Below are 12285 nucleotides of genomic sequence, written 5' to 3'. Positions count from 1 at the left end.
GTACTTGCACCTACCGCCAGATGATACTGTTGTCATGTGCATGGTTTTCAGAGAGCTTGGATCGTGAATGGCCGGGTCACAACTGTTGTATGCTGGCTAACGCAACGTCAACAGCCAAACCTTCTAATTATGTCAATTGGCGAGGAGAAATAACGTATAATATTGGTCACAATCTAAACGTAACTGTCCTCGCTCGATAGCACGAGGAGAAGGAGTTGTGATTGACCGGTGTTGTGGGGTGGCAGGTAGCATTTAGAGCGTTTGGCTCGTAACTGAATAATGGCTAGTTCGAATCCCAAAGCTGACTAAGTGAGATTTCTGTTGAAGTGCCCTTAACCAAGGCACTTAAACCCTATTGCTCAGTCGTCACTAATTAACTCATAAACCCTGCCCATTTCTAAAATGTATGGTCTTAAAATCTGATTTTAAATCAAACGTTAACCTTATCCTTAATCACACTGTTAAGACTATGCCTAACCTTGACCTTAAATTAAGACAAAAAAAATCACATTTTGTTTTCCTTATTTTTTACAATATAGACATATTTTGACTTTGTGGTTGTGTTATCTAGCCGAAGCATCGTTGATCCAGGGTCCCAGTTGATAATAGCTGATCATTGGCAATAAACCCACAATCCCTGTTCTTAAAAATAAAAAATTAGACCAGGCATTGTCTGAGCAAGGCCCATAAAATTGCCTAAGACTTTAGCCACCCCAGCCATGGACTGTTCTCTCCACTACCGTCTGGCATCAGGTCTCAGACCAACAGGCTTATCTCCTAGCAATAAGACTGCTGAACAGCTAATCAATCAATGGCTGCCCAGTGCCCACCCATGCACACTCATAGGTCTCTATCCATACATTCACACACACTTACACTGACACTCACACACACATATTTATGCCCACAGGTACAAACACCATAAACGACGCTGCTGGGACAGGTTGGGGATATTCAGCTATCAATGATGCAGTTGACAATATGGAATGATATTTGCTTTTTATAATAATTCTCAAGCTGTTTTTAACCAAGTCCAATTCATAGCCTAAAAATACATGTCTGTTGTACACATAGTTGTACCTAGTGCTCAAAATACTGTATGCTTTTGTTGTAGCTACCTAGTGTTCATGTCATCATTCAATCGGACCGAGACCTGTCCTTAACATAGCAATACGCCAATGTGATAGGAATATCCCTAGGCAGTGCTCAGAAAAAAATCTTAAGGGGATTTAATGTGATCCTGTTTGTAGATGAAGCAGAAGCTAAACTACAGGACTGCTTTGCTATCACAGACTGAAACATGTTCCCTGATTCTTCCGATGACATTGAGGAATACACCACATCCGTCACTGACTTTATCAATAAGTGCATTGAGGACGTCGTCCCCACAGTGACTATACCTATATACCCCAACCAGAAGCCATGGATTTCAGGCAACATTCGCACTGAGCTAAAGGGTAAAGCTGCCGCTTTCATTGTACGGAACTCTAACCCGGAAGCTTACAAGAAAACCCGCTATGCCCTGCGACGAACCATCAAATAGGCAAAGCGTCAATAAAGGGCTAAGATTAAATCATACTACACCGGCTCCGACACTCATCGCACGTGGCAGGGCTTGCAAACTATTACAGACTACAAAGGGAAGCACAGCCGCAAGCTGCCCAGTGACACAAGCCTACCAGACAAGCTAAATCACTTCTATGCTCATTTCGAGGCAAGAAACACTGAGGCATGCATCAGAGCATCAGCTATTCCGGACGACTGTATGATCACGCTCTCCATAGACGACGTGAGTAAGACCTTTAAACAGGTCAACATACACAAGGCTGCGGGGCCCGACTAATTACCAGGACGTGTGCTCCGGGCATGGGCTGACCAACTGGCAGGTGTCTTCACTGACATTTTCAACATGTCTCTGATTGAGTCTGTATTACCAACATGCTTCAAACACCTGGACAAAAGGAACACCTATGTGAGAATGCTGTTCATTGACTACAGCTCAGCTGCAACATCGAGAGCATCCTGACCGGTTGCATCACTGCCTGGCACCAATTGCTCGGCCTCAGACCACAAGGCACTTCAGAGGGTAGTGCGTACTGCCCAGTACATCACTGGGGCAAAGCTGCCTGTCATCCAGGACCTCTACACCAGGCGGTGTCAGAGGAAGGCCCTACAAATTGTCAAAGACCCAGCCACCCCAGTCATAGACTGTTCTCTCTACTACCACATGGCAATCGGTTCCGGAGTGCCAAGTCTTGGATAAAAAGGCTTCTCAACAGTTTTTACCCCCAAGCCATAAGACTCCTGAACAGGTAACCAAGTGGTTACCCGGACTATTTGCATTGTGTTCCTCCCCCCAACCCCTCTTTTACGCTGTTGCTACTCTCTGTTTATCTTATATGCTTAGTCACTTTAAGTATACATTCATGTACATACTACTTAAATTGGCCCGACCAACCAGTGCTCCCGCACATTGGCTAACCGGGCTATCTGCATTGTGTCCCACCACCCGCCAACCCCTCCTTTTACGCTTCTGCTACTCTCTGTTCATCATATATGCACAGTCACTCTAACGATACCTACATGTACATACTACCTCAGTAAGCCTGAATAACAGGTATCTGTATATAGCCTTGCTACTCTTTTTTAAATGTCTTTCTACTGTTATTTTATTTCTTAACTTACCTACACACACACACACTCACACATACCTTTTTTTGGCACCATTGGTTAGAGCCTGTAAGTAAGCATTTCACTGTAAGGTTTACACCTGTTGTTTCGGCGCACGTGACAAATAAAGTCCAGGGCCCAGTTTTTCTAAATATTTAATCAAAATGATGCTGTGTTGTCAAAATCCTGATCCCGCATTAAATTGTTCCCAGCAGAAAGACAACATTTCACCCAAATGTCATGATCATGGGATCATATAAAATTATCTTCATTGTAACATATGATGTGGTATGTTAGGGATTTTCTCTTTTCTCTTAAAAATTGCCTCCAAAAAACATGTAGGGAGTACATCTGACGAGGGAGCAGAATTTATCTGGATAAAAAAACTAGGAGGATAAGCATTTTACTGATACGATACTGTTATGTACAGAAGTCCAGAAAGGACATGTGGAGAAAAATAGGTGTATATCTTGTCGAGATCACACAACCATTTTCTCTTCATCACCACATAACAGAAGTTGTTTTGTCGAGATCATGATCATCAAAAGTAGCATGCATCATCCATTCATTTGTACAGATGCACGATAACCACCTCAAGGAACCCTGTGATCGCAATGCGCTCGTGGGACATTTAAGCCCTGAAAGATCCCTGACATGAAGTTCTGTCTCCCAAGCTGCGAGCCGCCCCCAAGACCACAGCCAATCGCATGCAAGGGACAACGCAGCTAACTTGTCTTCTTGTGAGCTAGCTAGGTAGTCTTGTTAGCATGCTTGTTATCTATGCTGGTTGTTAGCTTTGTAACTGATATGTGTATAATATTTGAATCAGTGGAGGCTGTTGATGGGAGGATGGCTCATAATAATGGCTGGAATAGAATGGTATTAAACACATGAAACCGTGTGTTTGATACCATTCCATTCACTCCATTCTGGCCATTATTATGAACAGTCCTCCCCTCAGCAGCCTCCGCTGATTTAAATGTAAAGCTCCATTCCTGACAGCCGATCAGATTCCATTTCAGCCTCAGAGCTTGATCAGATTTGCTAGTAGCCTCAGAGGCTGACAGATCAGGATTCTGCCTTGTAGGCTGTTTCATAGGCCTTTAAGGCTGATGCAAATGATCCAGAGTGGTTGAGCTCTATTCCTGGCACTCAATTGTTACCCAGAAATGATTTGATATTGAGATTTTTTTTAAAGCATTGGACCTTTAATAAAATACTTTTTCTGCTAACAGATTCCTCTGAAGGTATTGAATTATAGTTCTTAGAGGCTGATAAGTCATTATGCTGCCTTGTAGGCTGTTTCATGAGCAAGGCTCCTTTCAAGCATATTAGCAGTCAAAGTGCTTTATAGGCAGACGCATATCTGATCCAGGGGTTGAGATCTATTCCTAGCAGACTGATCAGATTCAATAGCCGCCTCAGAGGCTGATACATCAGGATACTGCCTTGTAAGCTGTTTCATATATAAGACTCCTTGCAGACAGCCTACAAGGCAGCATCCTGACTTATCAGCCATTGAGGCTGCTATTGAATCTGATCAGTGCACTAGGAATAGAGCGCACAAACTATTGATCATATACATAATGCACTTACTACTAATCTGCTTGCAAGGAGCCTTACCTGTGAAACAGTCTACAAGACAGAATCCTGACTTACCAGCCTCTGAGGCTGTTAGGGAATCTGATTAAGCTCTGAGGCTGAAATTGAATCTAATCAGCCTGTCAGGAATGGAGATAACTCACTCTGTAAATTTAAGTATGATGCATAAAACATGAAGTGTCCCTTACAATTATATACATATCAGTTACAGAAGCTAAGAACCAGCATAGATAACAAGCTAGCTAGCTAGCTAAAAATACTACCTACCCTCTTAGAAAAAAACGGTGATATCTAGAGCCTAAAGGGGTTCTTCAGCTGTCCCCATAGGAGAACACTTTGAAGAGCCCTTTTTAGTTCAAGGTAGAACCCTTTTGAGGTACACGTAGAACCCTTTCCACATAGGGTTCTACATGGAACCCAAAATAGTTCTACCTGGAACCAAGAAGGGTTCTCCTATGGGGACTGCCGAAGAACCCTTTTGGAAACCTTTTTTTAAACAGTTGTAGCATACTTTTGAAGAAAGCTTGGAGTGAGATTTGCTATGTGAATTTAATTGCCCCCTGGCCCAACTGCTAGATGGAGAGTCTAGGCGTCCTCCCCCAGGAAAATGTTAGTGTTTTATTTTGACAGGCTTAGGTCTATGACCAGGGTAAAAAAAACAACAACAACAAAACCAAAAACAGCTCAGGTGTCTTCAGGCTGCTTTGAACATTAAACGAACACTCAAAATTCGACAACTTTGTAACTTTTAGATTTTCAGGAATGAAATCTAAAGTATGCAAATATTGTTTTCAACTTATTCTTTTGGTGGTTTGACACTTTATTCAGGAAATAATAATAAAGTAATAATAACAATGTTATGGTTGATGGCCGTGGGTAACCAAATCAAATCATAGATTGCAGTCTCCTTGTCCATAGACTTCTTTCAAGGTAAGGACACAAACCTTTTTGACACAAACCAACAAATAATCTGCTCAGACCCCAACCAACGATCATCAAAATTCCCGGAGAACCCAAAGATTCCTAGATGACTTCCAGACTCCCTCCACCTACCCAAGGACGTCAGAGGACAAAAATCAGTTAACCACCTAACTGAGGAACTCAATTTGACCTTGCGTAATACCCTAGACGCAGTCGCACCCCTAAAAACAAAAAACAATTGTCATAAGAAACTAGCTCCCTGGTATACAGACAATACCCGAGCCATGAAGCAAGCTTCCAGACAATTTGAACGGAAATGGAGCTACACCAAACTGGAATTCTCCCGACTAGCTTGGAAAGACAGTACCGTGTAGTATCGAAGAGCCCTCACTGCTGCTTGATCATTCCATTTTACCAACTTAATTGAGGAAAATAAGAACAATCCCAAATGTATTTTTGATACTGTTGCAAAGCTAACTAAAAAGCAGCATTCACCAAGAGATGATGGCTTTCACATCAGCAGTGATACATTCATGAACTTCTTTGACAAAAAGATCATGATCATTAGAAAGCAAATGACGGACTCTTTAAATCTGCATATTTTTCCAAAGCTCAGTTGTCCTAAGTCTGCACAACATTGCCAGGACCTAGGATCAAGGGAGACGCTCAAGTTTTTTAATTCTATATCTATATCTCTATCTATAATTCTATATCTCTTGATGAAAATAGTCAAGGCCTCTAAACCTTCAAGCTGCATACTTGACCCTATTCTAACTAAACTACTGAAAGATTTGCTTCCTGTGCTTGGCCCTCCTATGTTGATCATAATAAACATCTCTCTATCCACCGGATGTGTACCAAACTCACTAAAAGTGGCAGCAATAAAGCCTCTCTTGAAGAAGCCAAGCCTTGACCCAGAAAATATTTTAAAAACCATCGGCCTATATCGAATCTCCCATTCCTCTCAAACATTTTTTAAAAAGCTGTTGCGCAGCATCTCACTGCCTTCCTGAAGACAAACAATGTATACGAAACGCTTCAGTCTGGTTTTAGACCCCATCATAGCACTGAGACTGCACTTGTGAAGGTGGTAAATTACCTTCTAATGGCGTCGGACCGAGGCTCTGCATCTGTCCTTGTGCTCCTAGACCTTAGTGCTTCTTTTGATGCCATCAATCACCACATTCTTTTTGAGAGATTGGAAACCCAAAATGGTCTACACGGACAAGTTCTGGCTTGGTTTGGATCTTATCTGTCGGAAAGACATCAGCTTGTCTCTGTAGATGGTTTGTCCTCTGACAAATCAACTGTAAACTCCGGTGTTCCTCAAGGCTCCATTTTAGGACCACTATTGTTTTCACTCTATATTTTACCTCTTGGTGATGTCATTCGGAAACATAATGTTAACTTTCACTGATATACAAAATTGCCCTCCCTGGAAGCCTGTGTTTCAGACAAAAGGAAGTGGATGGCAGCAAATGTTCTACTTTTGAACTCAGACAAAACCGAGATGCTAGTTCTAGGTCCCAAGAAACAAAGAGATCTTCTGTTAAATCTGGCAATTAATCTTGATGGTTGTACAGTTGTCTAAAATAAAACTGTCAAGGAACTCTGCGTTACTCTGGACACTACTCTCTCTTTTGACAAATATATCAAGACTGTTTCAAGGACAGCTTTTTTCCATCTACACAACATTTCAAAAATCAGAAACTTTCTGTCCAAAAATGATGCAGAAAAATTAACCCATGCTTTTGTCTCTTCTAAATTAGACTACTGCAATGCTCTACTTTCCGGCTATCTGGATAAAGCACTAAATCATCTTCAGTTAGTGCTGAACATGGCTGCTAGAATCTTGCATTTTTAAAAATCATATTACTCCAGTGCTGGCCGTTCTACACTGGCTTCCTGTTAAGGCTAGGTCTGATTTCAAGGTTTTACTGCTAGCCTACAAAGCATTACATGGGCTTGCTCCTACCTATCTTTCCGATCTGGTCCTGCCGTACATACCTACACATTCGCTACGGTCACAAGACGCAGGCCTCCTTACTGTCTCTAGAATTTCTAAGCAAACAGCTGGAGGCAGGTCTTTCTCCTATAGCTCAATTTTTATGGAAAGGTCTGCCTATCCATGTGAGAGACGCAGACTCTGTCTCAACTTTAAGTCTTTATTGAAGACTCATCTCATCAGTAGTTCCTATGATTGAGTGTAGTCTGGCCCAGGAGTGTGAAAGTGAACGGAAAGAAACTGGAGCAACGAACCACCCTTGCTGTCTCTGTCTAGCCGGTTCTCCTCTCTCCACTGGGATTCTCTGCCTCAAACCCTATTACTATATTACCTATTACTTGAGTGGGTTGAGTCACTGACGTGATATTCCTGTCTGGGTTGGCCGTGGGGGAGATCTTAGTGGGCTATACTCGGCCTTGTCTCAGGATAGTAGGTTGGTGGTTGAAGATATCCCCCTAGTGGGGGCTGTGCTTTGGTAAAGTGGGTGGGGTTATGTCCTGCCTGTTTGGCCCTGTCCGGGTATCGTCGGATGGGGCCACAGTATCTCCCGACCCCTCCTGTCTCAGCCTCCAGTATTTATGCTGCAATAGTTTGTGTCGGGGGCTAGGGTCAGTCTGAATTTAACCTCTCTCTCTCTCTCTCTTCTTTCTCTCCCTCTCTCGGAGGACCGGAGCCCTAGGACCTTGCCTCAGGACTACCTGGCCTGATGACTCTTTGCTGTCCCCAGTCCACCTGGTGGTGCTGCAGCTCCAGTTTCAACTGTTCTGCCTGCAGCTATGGATCCCTGACCTGTTCACTGGACATGCTACCTTGTCCCAGGCCTGATGTTTTCAACTCTCTAGAGACAGCTATACTCTGAATGATCGGCTATGAAAAGCCAACTGACATTTACTCTTGAGACGCTGACCTGTTGCACCCTCTACAACCACTGTGATTATTATTATCTGACCCTGCTGGTCATCTATGAACATTTGAACATCTTGGCCATGTTCTGTTATAATCTCCACCCGGCACAGCCAGAAGAGGACTGCCACCGTGCTTCTACATCTGCATTGCTTGCTGTTTTGGGTTTTAGGCTGAGTTACAGCTCATATAAGGAACCCCCCCCCAAACAATCCCTCAGGTGAAGAAGTCAGATGCGGAGGTCCTGGTCTGGCGTGGTTACACATAGTCTGCAGTTGTGAGACTGGTTGGATGTACTGCCAAATTCTCTAAAAATACATTGGAGGCGGCTTATACTAGTGAAATTAACATGAAATTATCTGGTAACAGCTCTTGTGGACATTCCTGCAGTTAGCATGCACTCTACTTCAAAACGTGAGACATTGTAGCATTGTGTTGTGTGACAAAACTGCATATTTTAGAGTGGAATTTAATTGTCCCCAGCACCAGGTGCACCTGTGTCATGATCATACTGTTTAATCAGCTTCTTGATATGCCACACCTGTCAGGTAGATGGATTATCTTGGCAAAGGAAAAATGTTCACTAACAGGGATGTAAACTAATTTGTGCACAGACATTTTGAGAAATACGCTTTTTGTGGATATGAAACATTTCTGGGATCTTTTATTTCAGTTGGACCAACACTTTACATGTTGCGTTTATATTTTTGATCAGTATATACAGCATATAATTTATTTTTCGTCTATCTCTGTTTCATCATTTTCATTCAATTCGCAAGTGGCCAGGTTGAATCTATATCTCAACAGAGAAATCATCAAAGCGAAGGAAACAGATCCTCTCTGTCTCAGTAGCGTATGTGTAGCCCATGTACCTGATGATGTCAGTTCAAAAAGAGTATAACATGATGTTGCCACCCCTGGCATTGAATTCAATCGCAAGGGAAACCAGCTAGCGTTTTGGCTTCCCTTGATAAAAATAATCAGAAAATAATAGCCAATCAGCATTGAGCTGAGAAGAGCGAGCTCAACTCTGAATGGTCTTGGTGCAGCAAAATCTTTCTAACCTGGGTAGGTCCCTTCACCTATATGAAAATAAAATAAAAACACATTCTAGCGAGCCTGAAACTAAAGCTCTTTGGTCGAGTCCGGGTCAACAAGGCTCTCGTTTGGGAACTTGTCAATGCATTTGCAGAGTTCGATACAGCCTTGCCTGAACACCTTGGGACAAGCAGCATATTTACAGGTATGTCAAACACCATACAGAATGACATCATTCAGAGCATCACAGATGTGATACAAAGTCAAATTGACAGTGAGATCAGTTCAGCACCCTTCATAGCAGTCCAGGTGGATAACACAACAGATATGATAAGGGTGTATATGTGAGAGATGCCTTTTTTTTATGAGCGCAGACAAAAACTAAGAGGTGATTAGCACTGTTGTAATGGAAACTATCAGCAAATACAACCCAGCAGCCAAACTCATCTGCCAGACTTACAGTGGGGCAAGCTGCATTAGTGAGCAGTGACGTGGGGTTTAGGTGTTCGTGAAAACCCATTGTTAATATGCCCTGTTCATTCATTGTTATGCCCACAAACTAAACTTAGTTTTAGTACAGGGGACAAACAATATTCAAAATGCATTGTTTTTTTTGTTGCATCTATTGACAATTTTCATAACTTCTTTACCCGGTCATGCAAAAACACAGTCATGCTTACTGATGTTGACAATACCATTCAGGTACCGAGAGGCTGTGCCACTCCTTGGAACTTCAAAAGTAGAGCAGTGCATGCTGTGCACAAAGGCCAGAGATTATTGGACATAGCTTTTGATCGGATCATTACTGTGATAAAGATTAAATTGCCCAGAGTAGTGCTCTGAAGTAGAAACTGAAAGAGTTCATGTTAAGAGGTTTGCATCGACTTCTTCCATGTTCTTGATCATGGGTCATTTTCCGAGTACTCAAAGCAAGAGGGGTTTCTTGACAAAGTACTCACACAGCTGTTCCAGATGTGCCCTTTCTTTGACAACCAGTGGTTGAAAGAATAGCTGCAGGTACCCTATGCTGATGCCTCCTTCCACAAACCACCAGGTGAGCTGCTGCAATAATATGACCTGTACACCACTTTACCCAAGCTCCTGAAACTGATGCTCACCATCCCTGTTACAAGTACATCTGCTGAAAGGTCATTTTCCTGCCTGAAAATAATTCAATCCTACCTACGCAATAGCTGTGGACAAGAGAGACTCACACATTTGGCTAACATGGCAATGGAAACATGTGTGCTGCATGAACTTAAGCCCAGCGGAGTACTGTATGACAAAGTCATTGACCATTTTGCCAGCATGACAGACAGGATGGCATTCCTCTACAAGTAGGGTGAGTCAACATGTTGTTCTCTTTGTACACACACAGATTGATTTGACTGAATTGTTTATGGCGTTATTAAATTGCCATTGTAATAGACTAGGCATATACTTAATGTTGTTATTTAAATGGTTTCTGTTTTCATCTTTGCCATAAGATGATCTATATGCTTACAATTTGTGTACCATGTTCATTATTAATTTATTGTTTTAGCTCAGTTTATTTCATGTTTGCTTCCATCTTTGCAGCAAGATGGTAATACTTAACTATTTATCTTGTCTGGACTGTGGGCATATATTCTGCACAGGTTTATTCTAAATTGCATATATTATTGTGACGAGTCAGTGTGAATGTGCTCGTTGAGAGAGGCGCTGTCCAACTGGCGGTGCTGATAGCGGAGGCCGCACCAGTAACTCTTTATCTCGCTGCTATACCATGTGTAACCGTGTTCCGATCTTGCCTAGCCATCTTGTCTCAAGACGACCACAATGGAAATAAGTCCCGGACTTTAATGTGTGTTATACTCAATGATTTTACTTGTGTGTGTGTATGTTTTTTTTTTTCAAGTTTTATGTGTGGTTGTTTTTTAGAATAGTCGAATGAATAAACTAAACTAAACTCTCTGTGATCCTGAATCGATACTTAATGTGCTCAGAGTCTGTTTTAATGCACATCTTGGGGTTACCACAGGTTAACATCAGTATTCCAGAGGTTTCTTCCTATAGTTAGCCTACAACATGTCCAAGTTGAAGTGCATTTCTTTTGTATTTCCCATTAGGCTATTTTAATCGTGCTGCTTTGGAAAACATTTTAGTAAGGATGTTATTATAACTTGAGCAAACCAATGGTGAAATTAGCTTTGCCAACTAACTTCAAACTTGCATTTGACCATGCTGTGTAGGTCATGTAACTGTTTTGTTGCATGCAATATTTTATTTGTGGACTTGAATTTATTCCGCCACTGTGTGACATTTGTACTTTGGAACTGTCTGTAAACGTTAGAATGCATTTTAATGGGCTATAGAGAAAACAAAGATATTATCACAATATAGGTTGTCAAAAAATGTTTGGCCCTGGCTTGTTGCGTCTGAACGTGAGAAGAAGAAGGTCAAATGCATGTCTCACGGCCAGTGCGTGAAAGTCGACAGCGCTGTATCAACACGACCGCTCGTATTTATAGAATTTATCTCGTGATCTCGACAAAAACAACTTTTGTTATGTTGTGATCATGATATAAATAAGTTGTGATCTCGACATGAGTATTAATTTGTCCTCTCTGCACTTCCGTAGTTATGGGTTGTAGCAGAGTTTCTAAACCCAGAGACGCAACATTGCGAGACTTTCGTGATTGCTTGCAAAACAGACAAGGCTGACTGGGGTTTGAGAAGTCATTGTGGGAAGTGAAAAATGATTCCTTTGTTTTTTCTCGAAATCTAAATGCACAACCTAGATTCGAGCCAATGTCGTCAGTAGTTGAACATGTTATTATGTTTACCTCGTGAATGTGACAAACTGACACAATTTAAGTTGTGTCGAAAACACTCGAAGGAGTTCGGAAATAGACTACTATTAGAACCGATGAGTTTAGCTAGCCAACAAGTGTGATCTGGGATTTCTATTGCAGAAGCAGTTTTACCCTATCTTCATACTATACTGTCTTTGGTCGTAGCAGAGAGGAAGAGAGGCCCAACTCGGCAGAAAATCTCTCCCTCCAGCAGGTGGCGATTTTTCGTTGTTTCGGCAACAAGCAATGACTTTTTGTATGGAAATCCATGAGTGTTCCGAATCTGGTCAACAAACAAATTGTTTTTTTTTT

This window comes from Oncorhynchus gorbuscha, linkage group LG07 (assembly GCF_021184085.1).
Source record: "Oncorhynchus gorbuscha isolate QuinsamMale2020 ecotype Even-year linkage group LG07, OgorEven_v1.0, whole genome shotgun sequence".
In the NCBI taxonomy this organism is placed as follows: domain Eukaryota; kingdom Metazoa; phylum Chordata; class Actinopteri; order Salmoniformes; family Salmonidae; genus Oncorhynchus; species Oncorhynchus gorbuscha.
The sequence above is the reverse complement of the archived record's forward strand: the minus strand, read 5'-3'. Positions refer to the sequence as shown.